At 39.3% G+C, this 8290-nt stretch overlaps 1 long non-coding RNA gene across 1 annotated transcript; it reads left to right on the top strand.

Annotated features, from left to right (window-relative positions):
- Positions 1-960: 960 nt before the first annotated feature.
- On the top strand, positions 961-2736 carry LOC104958112 (uncharacterized). The gene is made up of 2 exons (XR_799734.1): positions 961-1048; positions 1831-2736. It is a non-coding gene; the product is annotated as an uncharacterized lncRNA (long non-coding RNA).
- Positions 2737-8290: the final 5554 nt, after the last annotated feature.

Below are 8290 nucleotides of genomic sequence, written 5' to 3'. Positions count from 1 at the left end.
ATCACTCCAAAACTTCGCTGGCCCGTTAGTGCGCTGTATGTCAATAAGTTCCAGTGTATATTTCCCCTTGTCGATGCAGGGGACCACTTCCTTTGCTCTGGTTGATACGTCCCCCTCTATTGCAACAGTGAAGGGGTCTCTGGCAAAGCCCATCACCTCTGTGGGCAGAGCAAGTCCATCCAATCGACCGGCAAAGTTCTCTTTCAACCTCGCAATGAAATCTGTCATCACATCCGTGATTTGTGCCGGAGATGTGATGTGTTTGGGGAGCGTCGGAAAATGCACCCATCCGACCCGTGCTCAAGTCGGTCGCGAAAAGGTCCAGCTTGACTTGGATCTGCTCCACAAGATCAATGACCGTTTTGTCTCTGTTTCCGCTTCAGAGTTGAGAGAGACATGTTTTAGAGTTGCTATCATTGGACCACCGTTACTAGCACCACTAGATGCACTTTCAAAAAACGTGCTGCGTTGTGGTTTGGTGGTTTCTATGCAAGGCGGAGTGTTGCGTTCATGGTCTGTACTAGTGTAGGAATTTGGCTACGGGAGGCTGGGCCACTCGGGAGTTGGTTCTGGGCCGCATCCGGCCCGCGGGCCGCCAGTTGAATAGGCCTGACTTAAAGTGTCCGATGTCTGTTTGCTTTCTGACCACTTTCAATGATACATAACAGGTATTTTAAAGCCTTATATTTACTGTAAATATCTACATAATTACATTGTGTCTCATATGTTGTGAGTTTGTAATTATGGGTTCAAGAGCATACAGTAAAAAAAAAGAAAGAAATAAAAGCAACTAGATTTGAATTTCTATCAGAATGTCATATTCAAATGGTCTTAATAATATGTGGGTAAGTGTTAGGTCCATGATTTCCCCCCCTTTGGAAAAGCCTTTATGATCCCGCATGATGATATCAGTTAATAAGGCGTGTTTGTGCCGTATCTATCTAACAGTGTCAGTCTCTTACAGATCGTCAGTAGGCTTCTGCCACAGTGCCGTTCCTCGTACCCCCCCCACAGCTGAGGGTTTGAGCCTCCTCAGCTCCTTTCACAGGTAAAAGCAACCTCACAGTCACACAGCAGTTTTGGATAAAGGGAAAACATGGATGTTAATCAATACTGACAATTTGTAAAGGCATTTGTGTTCCCTAGAAGCACACGGCAGCTCCATTTGCAACACATTTACACTCCAATCACCAAAGGCAATGTATTCAAGACCTTTCAGCGTTATTTTGGGTGAAGCTCCATTTGGGCTTTTACGATTGACTGGTGCACAGTAGAATGCTTCAGTCTAATCTAATAGTCATAGAACCCTGAATCTGTTAATACGCAGTATAAGTCTGTCCATTCTGCTATTACCTTCCTAAAATAAGGGCTGTTGTTAATACAAGCTGACAAGATTTTCTTTTACGACATAATATACATCAGTAAATACCCCACTCTGCAATATCCAAAGCTTGTGAGTGTCATAGAGAACGGTGGTTAGCTAGGTGGCTAAATCAGACTAAATTAAACACTCCAAACATTAGCCACCTTTAGCTTAGCGCTGGTGACGTGAACTCTCGCAACCATCATGTAGTTAATTATTGCATTCATGGTTCAACTATTATAAAAGTGGTGTTAATATGCGGAGAATTTATTGCCGGCAATATTCCAAAATAGAAAAATCCCATTGCTTTTAATCAAGTGAGCTCTTGCAATGGTAACTTCCTCGTCGTGCTACAAAAACAAAAAACAATGCACCACTCTTATAGGGTCTATGCACAGAATGGACTCCTATGTTTTACATGAAATGTCATCCATGATCTCTACTTCTCGCTCTCTTGTTCTCATCAGCAGTGCGTGGACCCTCTTGGATCACTGACCCAGGGTCCGCCCACCATGAGTGCCTACTGTCAGGATCCCTCTGCTGCCTCTGGGTCCTCCGTCTCTGTATTACACAACATCTGACCCCTGATCTGTGACACTGTTTGCCCAAAACACTCGGCCAACAATCTTTCTAGAGGACCTTGCCCAGCTTAAAAAAACCATCCCACGATGCGTCTTTTGGGAGTGCCTGGCTCACATTGTTTTTATGAAGCAGAAATGATCCTTGCTACTGCCAGTAATGAACATACTGACTTTTGCTAGAACTGCTGTTCCTTTCTTTCCACAATCAATTCCTCTATAATTTCTCGCCTGCAGTGTTTACTGTGTGTGTCATCATATCTGTGTATAAAACACTATGGCACCATACAAATATGTTCACCCTTGTTTGCATTTGATAACGCATGCGCAGCTAGAGGTTCTCCCTTCGATGCTTCAGAAGGTTCTGCTGATATATGTAAAGCGCTATTCTGCATTTTCAAGTTTTTCCCCCCATTTCATTCATGTATAATTCCTACACAAGTCTGCAAGGAAAAAACCCATAAGGATAAGCACAAACTAAAGCAAAGCATTCCTAAAATGTGTTGTGTGTGACTGTTAACATCATATCAAAAGCTGAAAAAAGCTGAGAGTGTGTCAGTGTTCAACATGCCCTTTTTGTGTCGTTGACAATGCTTGGATGTAACGTGAGACTTTAAGTCACAAAGAAAAGGGACATTTGATTGTTTTTTTCCCTCTGATTTCACAAGACTGAAAATGCACATGTGAAGAAGACATGCATCAGCATTAATAAGCAATATTGTTGTAATGTGTTTGTTTTTCTGACATTTTCCCTATAGCCTGCCTTTGAAATCAGAAATAAACCACTCATACACATTTCTTTCCTTCCTGTTCTGTAGTCAAAGAGTGTTTCAGGGGAGTTGGTGATATCGTCACTGTCTTACTGAAGGTCACCTATTATGCAAAATCCACTTTTTCATGTCTTTTCTACACAAACATGTGTCGCCTTTGTATAAAGAGATTCTGAAAGTTTCAGGAAAAAGGATTTGCTGAAAATGAGCTGATCAGATTTTGGCCACTTTATGATGTCATAACGATTTTTTTGGCTTGTGTAACCATTAGCCAATCACCAACCAATGCTGACAGGGACTACCAGTTATTTTGTTAACAGTTCATCTTTAAATCACAATCAGGGACAAAAGTTGCAGAAACACTGTTTCATTTTCATCGCCAGAACGTCATTTTCTGTTTCACCTGTGTAAAACTACAGACAAACAGTTCATTATCCACTTACCAACAAGTCTGCAGTTCAACCCAGGCTCCTTTAAGTCTGCATGTTGAAGTGTCCTTGGGCAAGGTTCTTAACCCTACATTTCCCCTGAAGGCGGAGATCCAATTTAATCACAAGTAGTTACAGTACAACTACACCCTTGCACTCTGGGGAATTTCCAGAATATCAGTAATGTTACCTCCTGGCAGCGACATACGTCCAAATATTTCAGATTTCCATCACTTACTCCAGTTCTACACGAGTGGCAGAAATGAATAAATGTTCCTCGAACTGTGACTCAGGTTTCATAATGAAAACAGTAACAGAGAACTGCTGCTCTGAAAGCTTTTCATACAATTCCAAATAAATTACAAAAATGTCAAAGCATTTTCTCAAAGTCTGAAAACAGGCATGTTGTGGTGACTTTTGAGTGTGTCGAAGCTGAATTTCTATGTTGTTACCATTTGGCTGAAGGAGGAAATGAGTATCTTGTTCTCCCAGGGGAAGTGATGTCGGAGGAATGGTTGTGTGCTTGTTGCTGCTAGCATGAGGAAGGTCTGCAGACAGTGATTGATCGCCTCAATCGACCCACTGCAGACAATCTCCATCAGGTCCTACGTGAGGAGACTGCGCTCGGCCCTGTGGGGGGGGGGGGGGGGGGCTCTCCATCGCTGTTGCCTGCCTCTATCACGGTCGTACATACACTCATCAGGCGAGAAGCAGACACAATGTTAACCTATTCTCCATGAAACTGGACCTGCATCCCCTGAAAGGAGACCTTGAGATGTGGTTGAAAGCACAGGAAAAAAAGAAGTTTGAATAAATCCATCAGACAATCTTTACTTTAAAGGTCTCCTATTATACTCTTTTTCATCAATATATTATAGGTCTCAGATATATACAAGACATGTCTCGGAAGTGTTTGGCTCCAAATACCAAACAGATCATTGTAGCATCCCATAATCCCCTCTGTTTCAGCCCTGTTTGAAAAGTGCTGATTCTTTGTATGTTACTTTAAATAAGGAGCCCCTCCCCACGCCCCTCTGAGAGATATTTGGTTAAAAAGAACACAATAGAGAACCGCAGTGACGCGTCCTAAAACCCGGAAGTAAGTTAGCATTTTTAGCACTTCCGGTTCCTTCGTCAAAAAGCAATGCATTTTTTCCATAGGGTTTTGGAAAATAGCTTGAAATAAGGTCTGTGGTTGACACAAATTTAAGAGACGGATCACGTTTTGTTCTACGACATGAAATACATCAGCAGTGACCCCACTGGTGATTTTTGAAGAGTTTACGTGTCTGAAAAACGATGGTTGTTACCAAGTGGCTGAATAGGACGACAGAAATTGTCGAGGCCGTTGTACGTCATTACGCCGAACACGTAAACACTCCCGCTAAATTTGTTTTCCCCTATGGTTTCCCCCGTGTTCTGCTTGAAAGCAAGTACCTGCCTATCTTTAGTATCTTTAGTAGGCTATCTGTATATCTATATCTGACCATTAGAATCTGTATTTTGAAATTGTCGTTTTTAACACCGTAGTTTTACAAATGATAGAATAATGAATTACCAGTGTTTTCCAATTTTACTCGGAAGTTTGTTCCGTTAGCTAAAGCTAGCGCTAGGTTGGTTATTGGCTAATGGTTACACAAGCCAAAAAAACGTTATGACATCATAAAGTGGCCAAAATCTGATCAGCTGATTTTCATACAGGTTTTTATAGAAATGGATCAGGAGAAAAGGAGAGGACACATGTTTATGCAGAAAAGACATGAACAAGTGGATTTTGCACAATAGGTGACCTTTAAGGTAATACTAGCTCTGATGGTGATGGTTCAAGTGTCTTGACCTTGAGTAAATATTATTTTATACAATATCAAACCAAAACATCTAAGATGGTCTTCATGAAGCGGTTTACATTCAGGTTATAGGGATAAGATTAGGGAGGATGACATAATCTGTTAATCAACGATTTACAAGACAGGACACTTGTGGGAACTTTTGACAAAGGCTGTTGTTTTGGCATTAAGTGAGAATCTGCTTCAGCATTGAAACCATGATGTGCTTTTTACCACTGTCTCAAAAGTTTATAAAACACAGATTGAACTAATAGACATGGAATAAGCATTTATTAAGGTGGTTTATTCTTAAATATTGTTGTACTGTGAGATCAATTTAAAACCTTCTGAAAGGATACAGAGGCCAAAAAAGATGACCACTAGGTGTCAGCATAGAACCATGATTCACCATAAGACCAAACTTAAGAGAACCAGACGATAAGATGGATGGACACTTTGTTAATAGTGGTTAGTTTGTGAACGTTCTACAAACATTATTTGGTTGGCTATTATAAGCATCTATAAACACATAGTTAATAATTTGTTAATGGTTGATAGTTGGTCTCTGGCCCTATGTAATGTTTATAAATGTTATATTATCTAAAAGGTTTGCAAACCATCAACATATATTTTAGTTTCACACAATATAGCATCAAATGCAGTATTGATTTACTATTAACACAAGTTTATTAATGATCTGTTTACCATTTTGGAATGATGGGTTTTATAGTGTTACAAGCCTCCTTTTAAAAAAAAGTAAATGTCGTAAAAACTGTTTGGAAATGTAATTCTCTCACTTCTTTTCATGTCTCCTTTCGAAATGGACTCACAGATATCGAGTGGCCCTGTAACTGCCTGTATGTCTTCCTCTTTTTGCAACAAAAAAAAACGACATTTGAATTATAGTTCTTCAAAGGATAAGGAGTGTAATTTACAATAACTTTTTGGCCATGCCAGCAGCTTTGCTTTTGGCCGATTGGTGAGTCCTCCACCTAAATGAAGACTAAACAACTCTTATATTGATTGCCATAACATTTGGTTTGGACATTGATGGATCCCTCAGGATAAAAATGTTATACAATGAGTGATTCTCTGACATTTCATAGCACCAATCATCAGGACACAACTTTAATTTCTTCAAAACATTGCCACTTACTATTTAGTATAAAAAGACATCATGGAACTATTTCCTAATTCCTGGTTAACACAAATCAGGTGCTGGGACTGTCGTGGCTTCCTTAAGGCTTGTGCCAGAAATATGACCATATAGGTTTTAGTTTTTGAAAGGTCAAGCTAACTTTGATGTTGTTCTGCTTAACAAACACCGCTGCAGGTGAAGCTACACCCTCAAAAGCCCCCCTTTGGCATAAAAGCAACAAAACAGAGGACAGAACAGCAATTTATAAAAACCCAATAGCAATTTGCTAAACCTTGAAAGAAGTTGTTCCTCTTTTGTTGTCTTTTCTGTTATTCCGTTGTGCTCTGCACTTCAGGGCCACGGTACACCCTGCCATGCACTGCAAGGCTATAACTTCATCCAATCCTCTGAATTTACGATCTAAAAAGTCAACTAAAATTCATGCATTCAATTTTAAATTGAATTAATGAGCAGCTCCACTAAAACTTTTAATAGCCTGAGCGATAAGAGAAATGGTGTCGTGAGACCGTCATTAAAGAGAAGTTAAGGGACGGCAGACTCCAGGGAGCCGATAAACTGGGTGCTCCACTCTCCTGCTCTCATTTCATCTGCAGTGAGGTCAGCCCACCGTCCCCTCAGCGTCAAACAACCCAACAACAGGACCACAGGCTAAAGATACAACTGTATGAACTGAGAAAATACTCTTTTCAAAAAACTAATCAAAAAGTAGTAGAAATGTTCACTTCTAATTGTATAGCTTACTTTTAAAGTCTCTTTCACTACAACAGAAATCACTTTTGTATAATTACTTTTATTTATTTGGCAGATGCTTTTGTCCATAAATCTAAAGATTAAGCCCCAAGTTTATTGTGGTGGGATATTTCAGTTAGGGTTACATAAAATACAAATGTATGATCATAAGGTGGGGGGTTTGCCCTTATGTCCTGTATTTTTTTGTAGCTTTGCTCATCTACATGCTACTCATTTTTGGTAGTCGCGTGCTGGGTCATTCCAGAATTGGAGGACAATTTAGGCTCCAACATTTTTGAAAAATGAACCTTTTATGTTATAAAAATGTTTTATGTATTTAGGAAAAACAGATAATAAACCATCAAAAAAAGTGATTTGCCCAGCTAGGCATCAAATGTATATTTTCCAATGAAGAATTACCCCTGTTACTCTAATTATAGTAACAGGGTTGAAAATCAATGCTAATTTGAGTTTTAATCTCAGAAATTATTGCTAGATGTAGCATGTAATGCTACTTTCAAGGCAAGGACAAACTTGGATATCTAATGCAAAAAAGATAACTTTGAAATTAATATGCTTTATATTTTAATATCAGTAACAGGGTTGAGTGGGTCAGAGTGCCACACTCTTTGAAGACTGAAAGGATTGTAAAAATATGAAAAATAAAAGAGAGGACTTAGTTTTGGTCTACCCATGGCACTAGCACATGGCTTGCTGATTTCCTTTCCACTGTGTCATCTGATTTACAGTTTTTTCACTTCCTGTTCCAATCTAAAAAGTTTTGGGTAACAGGGTTGAACGCATGTTGAGGGACACACCTTCTGTGCAAAATTACTGTTATTTAAAATATGTTTATGATTTAACAAATTGATTTTACCATTACAAGAGACATATATCAATAGAATAATACCAAAGAAAAGTAAATAAAATCCCTATTTTAAATGTTATTATTATATTTGACATGCAAGTTGGTCACCAAGAAGCGGGGACAAGAGAAAAATGCCATTTTAGGGGGTGTTCGAGAGCTATTTGATCATTTAAATAATATTTTGAAACCACTTTTTCTACAACTTTATATACATTTTGTCTCAAGACAAGTATGTTTAACACAAGTGCATGTTTTAGCATTTTGGGCATGGATTATTAGATTTTTTTATATGGGGGACATGAAATGTCCTCCAATTCTGGAATGACCCTGCTACTGTGTATGCTAACATGCTAATAGGGACCCTAAACGTTCTTACAGCTCATTGGCTGACTTGACAAAGCTTCTCCAGAAACACAAAAACGGTTTTTATTGGCTCTTTGTTGAGTAAACTGACGCTGACACATGAAAATAGAGTGGCCCTTTATCTCAGAAAGGTGGTAAACTGTTGTGTGTCCCTGAAAGTATAGATACACACTGTCTACTCTGTGTGTGACAGTGAGTGTTCCTTT

The sequence above is a fragment of the Notothenia coriiceps genome, unplaced genomic scaffold (assembly GCF_000735185.1).
Source record: "Notothenia coriiceps isolate Sejong01 unplaced genomic scaffold, NC01 NC01_scaffold00028355, whole genome shotgun sequence".
NCBI lineage: Eukaryota > Metazoa > Chordata > Actinopteri > Perciformes > Nototheniidae > Notothenia > Notothenia coriiceps.
This window is presented reverse-complemented; position numbering and strand designations above follow the sequence as displayed.